General features: G+C 33.2%; 1 pseudogene; it reads left to right on the top strand.

The window, feature by feature from the left end:
- Window positions 1-3,554: 3,554 nt before the first annotated feature.
- Window positions 3,555-10,502, top strand: part of LOC117178592 — a 44,107-nt pseudogene continuing 37,159 nt past the window's right edge.

Raw genomic sequence — 10,502 nt, 5'->3', positions numbered from 1 at the left:
GTTTTTGAAAAAAACTGAACCGTTCAGGCTACCCACTACTTAAAAAAATTCAAACATCGTGTGTAGAAAAGAGTCAAATCGGCATTTCTTTATTAAGAAATGATATAAACTATCAGCAATAACAAATAGCACGTTTTTGAAAATTTAATTGTTAAATGCGTTTATTTTTCACGTTTTCCTGAAAGTTTCATCAATATTTCATAAATAGTTTACGAAATAATCATTTTTTAATCACACGAAGCAGAAATGTTTATTCGCTCATTGTAAATAAACAAATGCATTTTGTCTCTAACATTTTCAAAACGTGCTCTTATACTAATGAGTAGATTATCTTCCAAAGCTTGGTTTTAATTTTCCTTCCAACATCAAAAATCGTAGGCTCACTTGGAAATTTTCTACTCTGTTATTAATAATGAAACAGCTTTTTATATCGTCAAAGAAAAGATATTATATAGATGGAATTAAAATGTTGTTAGTCTAAATAAAACGTATATTCAAGCTTATAACATTCATATGCATTTTTTACTAAACAACATATTCCACGTGACGTTTGAATTTTGTATGGCATTTTAAAGGCCCGTAGACATATAAAGCTAATTCAAAGATATGTTTTTTTTAATTCAAAAAAAATTTGTAACGTTAAATATATTCGAAAATGAAGTTAGATTGCAATGTATGAGTGGGGTATTTTTGCAGAAAGTTGTGTAAGAAACAATTTTGGTTTCTTGTCTTTTTTGTAATTCACTTGGTTTTCGAGAAATGGGCTATTTGAAACAAAAAGATGACTTTTAAAAAGAATGGATTTAGTTTCGTGGATTTTCTTTGTGAGCATTTTTCTGTTTGAACTATACATTTTCCTCTGTGTTTGAAATTGTATAAAAGGAATAAAAAATACATAAATATTATAATTCCCTTAATAATAATTTTTATTTTTAATGTCAAACATCGAATTTAAGAAATTTCTATATAATATCGTTTTATGTATAAAATAATGCTGGAGTTTTAAGAACATTTTTTTCTATAAAGGATATACAATTTTCAATGTTATTGTTTCAACAAAAAACTATGCTTCAAAATTCACTTTCATTAGAACCTCTAAACATTTCTTTAATATTCATGATAATACGTATGAAACTTTGACTTTTAAAATGATCATTTATTCCTTTAACAATCATTTAATCTTCACTTATTTTTTAACGTCCAAGCCAGTCGAAGAGAATTTGCTCGCCAATAGTAGAATAGCTGCATTTTTTCTTACATGAAATGTATATTGAAATGATTATGATAAATAATTGTTAGGATTACAAATATTAATTGATGTTTTATGCAAGAAACAACTTGTGAATAGACACTTTGATTCTTTAAAGCATATATGACTAGTCAAATGGCTGGTTTTGGAGTAACTGCTGGTATACATCGACTGTGGACCCATCGGTCTTATAAAGCCGACTAGCCTCTTAGGGTCATTCTTCTTTATTGCTACTACAGTGCTGGACAGGTATAGTAATACTTTAATAATAATATTATAATTTTGAATACAAACAGAAATATGTTCCTTGTAGAAGAAACATATATTTTTATTTCCTATGTACATAAAATTGTTCAATTATTTTACAAATCGTTCATATACACTGACAGTATTCACCGCTTAAGGAGGAACGACTTCAAACTAAAAATGATCAGATTTTGCTAAAATTTTAAAAATTGGGTGGTATTGTTAATCGAAACTTGCTCTTAAACATTTTTAAACTTTCAGACTTGGGTTTAAAAGAATAAAAAATCGAATTCAACATGTGACCCTTTGAAGATAAACTAAATCGGATGTGATACCATCAACGTTCTGCCTCATTATGATGGAAGAAATTTCCAGAATTGATTAAAATTAGGAAGAATGTTGTATAAAAATGTTCTTCAAATTTGAGATTGATCGAACGTCTCGTATTCGACAAATGTTAATGCCATCAAAAAATATTTTAAAATCGCCATGAAATAATGAGCTAAATGATAAAATTAATTTTAAAATAAGGGTTTCGTATAGACGAAAGTACTCAAATTCAATCGTATACTTATTTATAATAAAAAAAAACAAAATTAGAAATTTTATTTCACTCAGGTTATTATTTATTCTTATTATAATTTTGATTTTCAGCCAAACTCATTAATATTTTTTGTAGAATAATGTTGTGTACAAAATTGTTTGATTATGTCTTTTGTAGTATAGTATATTAAAATTAAAATTTACTGCAAATCAATCTACATGGGTACTTTCCTAGAACTCTAATGAAGTAAAATATTGTTCATAATAAAGAAAAATCAAGCTATAAGTTATTTATGTATTATGAATGACATGTTATGTTTTATTTTCGGTAATTAGATATACAATTGTTTGTAACATACATAAGTTATATACCAAAACATCCCTTGCTATCGACTTTCACTTATATCTGCAAATTTATTTATTGCATTTTTCACAATTCTCTTTCGTGTGTTGCAAAGTATGATGCAAAAGAGCAGAGGGCTCATAGTGTCGCCCTAAAAGACGCTTTTCTGGAAGATGACGCTGTTCAGTGTCACACGATAGTTTCTAGATGAGATATGCTAGATCTAGTTTTCCAAAGGGGCATCAATCTCTCTATGCATTTCACTATCCGTGGATTAACTTTCAAAATTTCCAACAGACAGATGATAATTCTATGAAAGATTGAATACAAATCTTCCCCGGTGACAATTGACAAGTTTTTTTGGCAGCATGCTATATCTTTTTTCAAGCCACGTTGTTCGTACATGTCTCTTTGCAAAGGCTGAATTCTTCTAACAATCCTTCGTTTAGGATAGCTGTGATGACCTTATACACTTCTTCCGGAGGAGTCATTGATCTGTAATTATCTGATTTGGAAAAGGCGTCTTTCTTCAGCAGAAGTATAGTGCGAGTTCTTGCCAGCCTCTGCGGAATGGGCATTTTCGGTTTTAAATTAGCGGCGAATATGCGGGCAAGGTGTTGGTTTGTAGAATTGAACTTTGTCTATCAGAAGTTTTTAATACCATCTGGTCCTGTAATTGTCGAAAAACTCCTTGAAGTGTATGATATTATTAGTATTTTCTTCTAAATCCAGTGTTTTCAGGAACTTGCATACTTTTTTTCAAAAAGTGTCTACCTCGTCGGACTTTGGTGGATTTTTGATAAAAATAAGGCGATCTCTGAAAACCGGCTATTAGTCAGCGAGAAACTTTTGATTTTCCCTGAACCATCCTTCCCTCTTCTGTATTCTCCTTCATGCGTTAGATAACAACTGTATTTTGTCAACAATGCACTACCTGCTTGTCAGCAGCCATCATCAGTTTGTGGGTTAACTTTCGAACCCCTTGTATAATAGGCTTGTCAGATTTAATGATCCGTCGTCGCTTTCAGCCATCAATTTGCATTAGCCAAAGCTCTCGCAGTAACATAAACTGAACAAGTGATGGTAAACAGGTCGGAATCCTCAGAGATATCATTAAGAAGGGAGGCATTAATTTCAGCAAGATCTTAGGGCTCAGGGGACACATGGGTACAAATGTTTTTCCTTGTCCTGGAACGTCGACCATCTCTCAGGAGTTGTCTGCTTTCTGATGTTCCTCCTCTTAGTCTGTGGCTTCTTGATACAGCTGTTTGGGAAGTGCTCTGCGTACATATTCAGTTTTTAAGCGGTAGGCAGTTTGATTTTGTAAAGGCTGATGCAAAAAGTGCTTAAATTTTGGGTGTTTCTGGTACCACAGTATGTGCAAACGCGCCACATGGCCTCCCTCAACAGGGATACTGCTAGCACCGTAGCAGCCCAGCAAGTCATTCATGAGTCGAATCGTTCATTTAATGTCAACATTTTGCTGGTGTTCTCATTTAAATTATTTGCAGTGCCCAGAACTATACGGTTATCGGCACTAATTATCGACACTGTACACCCCTGTAGAGTCCCTTATTGAAGGATCAGGTTGCATAGTTTGAGAGGTCGCCCGATATCCCAGATTTTCCATTTAAGTTACACCACCCAACATACGCTGGGAATGCCATTTAAGTCCGGTTTCTAGTACGCTGCTAAATAACCGTGACTTAAAGCGAACGCTAAATTCGCTAGCTTAGAACGTACACATGTAAAACTTCTAGTCTTTAGCTTTGAAAATTAAGCGGAAAAATGAGTTCAGAATACCGAATCAAATACATCGGCTGTCTGCGAACAGTTACAACAATAGCCGAGAATATAGAAGTTCTGCGGCTAGTATTGAAAAGAAATTCTAGTATTTATTGTAATTAATAAATATATTTAACTCGAATTCATTCTGCTTAGGCTAAATACAAATTTGAAGTTCTGAATGAAATATAAGCCTAAAATATTTATTGCCAATTCATTATATCTTGTGCCAAACACACATACACACGCACGCACACACGCACACATGTGGGGCATTCTTTCTCAAACGGACATCTCTGTTGCTCAAAATTGGTTCGACTTAAAAAATCGTATTTGGGCTAAAAATTGATAAAACTTTATCTAGTTTTGAAGCTTATGGGTCGCTTTTTGAAAGTAATTTAAAATTCAATTCAATTTGAAATTCAATTTTTAGGTCTAAATTCTACGTTTCATTTGGTGGCAATATGGCGGCTCTATGTCAACAATTATGCTCCCTGCAACTACATTTCCTCAAATCGGCTTGGAAATAGTTACCCTGGGCTCTTCGAGATCGCTCATTACAATTGAGGGACTCGAACATAACATGAACGTATTCCGTTGGTAAAGTATTGCCCAGATAGAAGGAACATAGCCGAAACACTTCGCCAAAAATTAAAAAATATTTAGCCGACGGTATGACTTTATGTGAATTTTCTGTTTCAGGACCCTGAATTACGTAGTTGATGACATCGGCATGTAAATGATTGCTATGAGGTTTTCGTGGCCGCTGATTAAGATCCAGAAGTCAAATTGTCAAAGTTTCACATGGAGGATTTAATATGGCGGCTGAATGTCAACGATTATGCACCCTGCAACTAAATTACCTCAAATCTCAGCTTGGAAATAGTTAATCGGGGGTTTTCGAGGTCACTGATTACGATTACGTAGTCAGAATATCGGAATCAAAGATGGCGGATCCAACGTAGCGGATTTATTACAAACCAATCAGCCATTCAATGATTCTAATTGATGTTATAGGTTCGTAAATTATTTCTATAAGTTTTTCGTGACCTCTGAATGTGATCCTGCAATCAAAGTGTCAAAATTCTACATGGCGGATCCAATATGGCGGCTGAATGTCAACGATTATGCTCCCTGCAACTGAATTACCTCAAATTTCGGCTTGTAAATAGTTATTTGGGGGTTTTCGAGGTCACTGATTACGATTACGTAGTCAGAATATCGGAATTCAAGATGGTGGAATCAATATAGCGGGTTTATGACGAAAAATCCAACCTTCAGTAACTGCAATTGAGGGTCCCGAAATAGAAAGGGCGCATAAACGAATTCCGCCGGCTAAGTATTGTCCAGCTCGAACGTGCATAGCCACAATACATAGCCAATACTTAGACAATACTTAGCCGGCGAAATGAGTTTGTATGCCCTTTTTGTTTTGGTCCCTCAATTGCTGAAATTGGCTTCTAAATTATTGCTGTAAGGTTCCCGTGGTCGCTGATTGAGGTCCTGCAAACAAAATGTCAAAATTAACCCTGGTGAATCCAATATGACGGGTTAGCGCCAAATATTTCAGCTTTAAGTGACTGAAATCGGCTTGAAAATGATTACTTGTGGCTGTGCGAGGTCGCTGTTGACGAATCAATGTACATATAAGACTATTCCATGCTGCTTCTCTTTTGAATAGAGTTCTAATACCATCTAAAGCTTTTTTAGTATGCGCAGTTGCATAGAAACTCCAATCAACTTTGATACCAAAGTTTTGTTCATGGTGAATGAGATTATTCATCTAATACTCTTTTTTTTTAATTTTGTATGAACTGCAGCTGTACACTGAAAAAAATGGATCATTGGGCCAACTATTTACTATCGGCGAGAAAATGATAGGTATCTGCCTTTGAAGCTTAACAACTCAGCGAAAAAATGCAGGCGCAATTAAAAAATACTCATGTGAAAGCTTAAAGTATTATGCGTAAATGAGCTTGGAGACGTTTATGTAAAAAAATTTTGTGATTGGCAGACTGAAAAATGTAAAAAAAGTAGGGATTTCGGGTACATTTCAGAACAGTCAAGTTTCGAGCATTATTTCTTATACAAGGGTCAATGGGAGAAATTGGAAAAAACTCATGACTATGAGAAAACTGTTGTGAACCAATTGCAGTTGAAAAATCTGACAAATAATAAAAATTCCTGCTTAAAAGTACAAAAATGTACAACTGTATTATCATCAGTTTTAATAAAGATATTAAAGCGATTCAAACTGCAAACTGTAACAGATAGGCTCTGTAATTATTTTCAATTGCCCGAAAGCCACCCAAGAATTCAGAACTACGGGTCGAAGATATAGTCGTAAATTTTTTTACTTTTAAGCAATAATTTTGATTATATCTTAAATTTCTCCACTGCAATTGGTTTACAACAGTTTTTCTGACACTCGTGAATTTTTTCAAACTTTTCCCATTGACCCTTGTATAGGAAATAATACTCTAAACTTGACTATTCTTGAATGTACCTGAAAATACTGACTTTTTTCATTTTTCAGTCTGCAAAGTACAAGAATGTTTTTACATAAACTTCTTCAAGCTCATTTACGAAGAACACTTTTAGCTTTCATATGAGTATTTTTTATTGTGCTAGCATTATTTTGGCTGAGTTGTTAAGCTTCAAAGGCAGATGCCTATTATTTTTTTGCCGGTAGTAGTATGTAAGATAGGGTACTGCTATTTTGTACGTTAGTACAACCATTTACTTAGTTGATATGGTACTAACTGAATAGTAACTGCAACTAATGGAATTGTTATACGAACTAATGATGAAGACGGTTGTTTGATGAAGAAAAGTCATCTTTTATTGGATTTGAAGGGACTATACGATAATTATAAAGAAGGTCACCCATAATTTCCAGACAGTTTCAGCAAATTCGCACGACTTCATCCGAAACATTGAATTTTTGCTGGGCCCAGTGGAACCCATTTTGTCTTCGTTTGCACGATCCATAAGAATATTATATTGATGTTGGATGCTATTGAAATTAAGCAACTTACCCAGAATTCGGTAAACCCGATAAGTGGTTATAAAGGCTGATTGCAAGAAATCACTTGTGAGAATAGTGATGTGAATGATCGTGAAAATCATAATTCAAATTGCTTTCTTGATGAATGTGACAAATGTCTAGGAATTGCGACTTTTTCACAACTTCTACAACAATTATTGGAAGAAGAACACATCCATAATGTAAAATTCAATATCCGGACTGCGACAGACAAGGCAACGTTACAAATTTTAATATTCCCTACAACAGACTTAGCAAAAAAAATGATGTAATTAGTTATTAGTTTCAAAACTTCGTTTATTCATCTTCAAACAATAGGCACAATACATTCAATGTGAGAAAAACAATCTGGACGAGGGTGAATGTCTCATTGTAGTGGATTTCAATGAAAATTGAAAATATTTTACTCAAGATGCATCACAAGCGTTTCATTTCAATAAAAACCAATGGATTGTATTCCCTGTAGTACGTTACTATAGGAAAAACTCAGAGCTCAAACAAAAGATCATAGCATTCTCATCAAATAGCCCACACCACAATACAGCTGCAGTTTGTAGTCCAAAAAATGATGATACAACATGTACAACGCATAGATTGGCATTAAGAAAATTGGACATTTCCATGCCTTTAAATGCGTACCAAATGCATTTTTGTGCAAAAAATAATTCATTTACATTTACCGGCATTAATTCTATTCAATATTTTGTCGATAGGATTAAATAGCATTGAGACGTTTTGATACTTGATTCGTGAAAGACATTGCATGGCATACGAATTGGCGGTTCACTGAGTGTCATTGAATGGCATTAAATGGCATAAGCTCATAGGCATTACAAGCAAACCACTGCAATGCCTTAAAGTTTATGCGCATTGAAAATGATTGAAACTAAACGAGTAGTATACAATAAAGCGCATTTAATGGCATTTCAGACAAAAATGCCATTTGGACGCATTTAAAGGCATTGAAATGTTTATTCTTTTAAATGACAGTATATGCGTTTCAATCAACTTCTTCTTACCGGGAAGATAATAAGATCGGGTGTAGTGATGCAGATCGTATTAGAGCTCTATTAAAAAAAGAAGCAGCACCAAATTGTCTTCTGTGTATATTGATTCGTGATCAGCCACCTCGCAAAGCTACAAGTAATTATTTTCAATTCGATTTCAGTCATTGAAACAATAACACAAAGTTGAAATCACTCAAAATCATCTGGAAGCAACTGTCACCAGTAGTAATTAAGTTGCAATTAATTTCATTACCCTCAATAATTTTTAATCAGTTTCCATTGCAATTGTCAATGCCTGAAAATCTACTGAAATTAATTTTCATCCATTGATATCTATCTGATTTGATTGGAATAATTTTAAAACAACTTTAATCAATGGCAATGATTTAGGCAAATAGTTTTAATCAATTTTTCACATTTGCATTTATTTTTAATCATTTGAAATTATTTACAATAACTTTCATGCAATTGCCATAACCTAGAGTCTACAACAATCAATAGAAACGGTGTGATTTTGATTACTTTTTATCAGTCTTATTCATTAGAAAATAAGTTTTAACAAACTTTTGTTACTTTAAATATATTTCACTGGATTTTAAACCACTGAATCGTGTTGCAAAAACCTTCCTCAATTTCAATGCACTAAACCAAATGTCAATCAACTGCATTTGGAATTATTCGACTTTGAGATCTTATTGACTTGAAATTTCATCATATTCACATACTTAGAGTATTTTTATTTTTGGTGTTTGAATTTTCAATAATAATTTTTTTAGTTTAAATGGTTTACATACAATAGAGAATAATTAAAATTTTCATCTGATAGAAGTCAGTATATAATTGGGTAAGAGATCATCGTGTCCACCACAAACATTCGGAAACAGTAGCAGATCCACACAATAGCAGTCGTGGACTTTTTTTTCACACGTTGGTTGGCTGCTGATGAAAAAGCATCCGGACGTTATTAGACGTGGACGACAAATAGACATGAGTGACATCGTTTCGGATCCAGTCGTAGCCTTTGGTGATAAGTATGACTTTAAATAATATTAAAGTTTCAATCAAATATTCATTAAATGTCGGGCAGAGTAGAAAATGGTGCCCGTGGGGGCACGGTGAATAATACAAATAACGGCCGTGTTTGTTTATTTTAACATTAGATTTTTACATAAAATAACTTTCTGTCGTTGGTAAAATATTGATTTGATTTAATTACTGTTTAGAATACGCGTCGGAAGAGTAATTCATTATAAACAAGCAGTTTTAGCGGAAATTTATGAAAAAATATTTGACTGTAATTAAGCACTTAAAGCGTATTTGGAAAAAATTAAAGCATGAAAAAGTAACGTTTTAATAAGTTAAGTACATTATTGAACCGCGTCGCGCCCATGTACTTAGGAAGAGAGTAGGATATTATAACTGCTTCTGCAATATACTTTACTCTGATTGATAAGAAAACCAGGACACCAGGATATGGGATATGCTAGCTTTGCCATAAAAAAATACATACATCAAAATCATATTTTAATATTTATAGGGTATTTAACTCAAAGCTCTGAACTGTACCCTACTCTCCACTGCTTTAAACTAAATGTAGACATTTAATCGATTTCATTCATCAATATTTCGGAAATAAAACTACTTGCTCTTCAATAAAAGAAAACTTATGTATAATATCCGTCAGTTATGGATAAAACTGATGATCTTATAATTCTATTATAGGTATTTTCCATTTTTTAAAACAATGTGCTGTTTTATCATTCCAACTATTCTACCCGCATTTCTCTGCAATGAAGATTGGTATTATGCTATTATTTCACAAATTTTTCGTCATGCCTATACATTGAATGCAACCTGGACAGTTAATAGCGTCCCTCATATTTGGGGTTCGAAGCCCTATGACAAGTGAGAAGACAACAAATAGGTCATTCAATTTCATATCAGCGCACTTCCCAAAACAATTTTTTTTATATTCTTTAAACTATGGTAAATTCTACTACTATATGGCCCTATTGTAGGTAGAAAATTATATGCCACCATGCTGCATGTTGGTTGGATTAAAACCAAACCACATTAAAGTTTGTTGTTAGTTTGTTCGAGCGGAAATTTTACAAGCTTTACGTTGGTGATAGGTATTTCTATAAAATATGCGTTTTTTATACAGTATTTTAAAACTAAAAATTTAAATTCCGTATATCTCAAAGCATAATCCTTAGATCTTGATAAGATGCATATTAAAAGAAGCTTGGAATTTCTAGTTAGAAGATATATGGAATTTAAGTT

Source organism: Belonocnema kinseyi, chromosome 8, assembly GCF_010883055.1.
Source record: "Belonocnema kinseyi isolate 2016_QV_RU_SX_M_011 chromosome 8, B_treatae_v1, whole genome shotgun sequence".
Taxonomy (NCBI): domain Eukaryota; kingdom Metazoa; phylum Arthropoda; class Insecta; order Hymenoptera; family Cynipidae; genus Belonocnema; species Belonocnema kinseyi.
The sequence above is the reverse complement of the archived record's forward strand: the minus strand, read 5'-3'. Positions and strand labels throughout refer to the sequence as shown.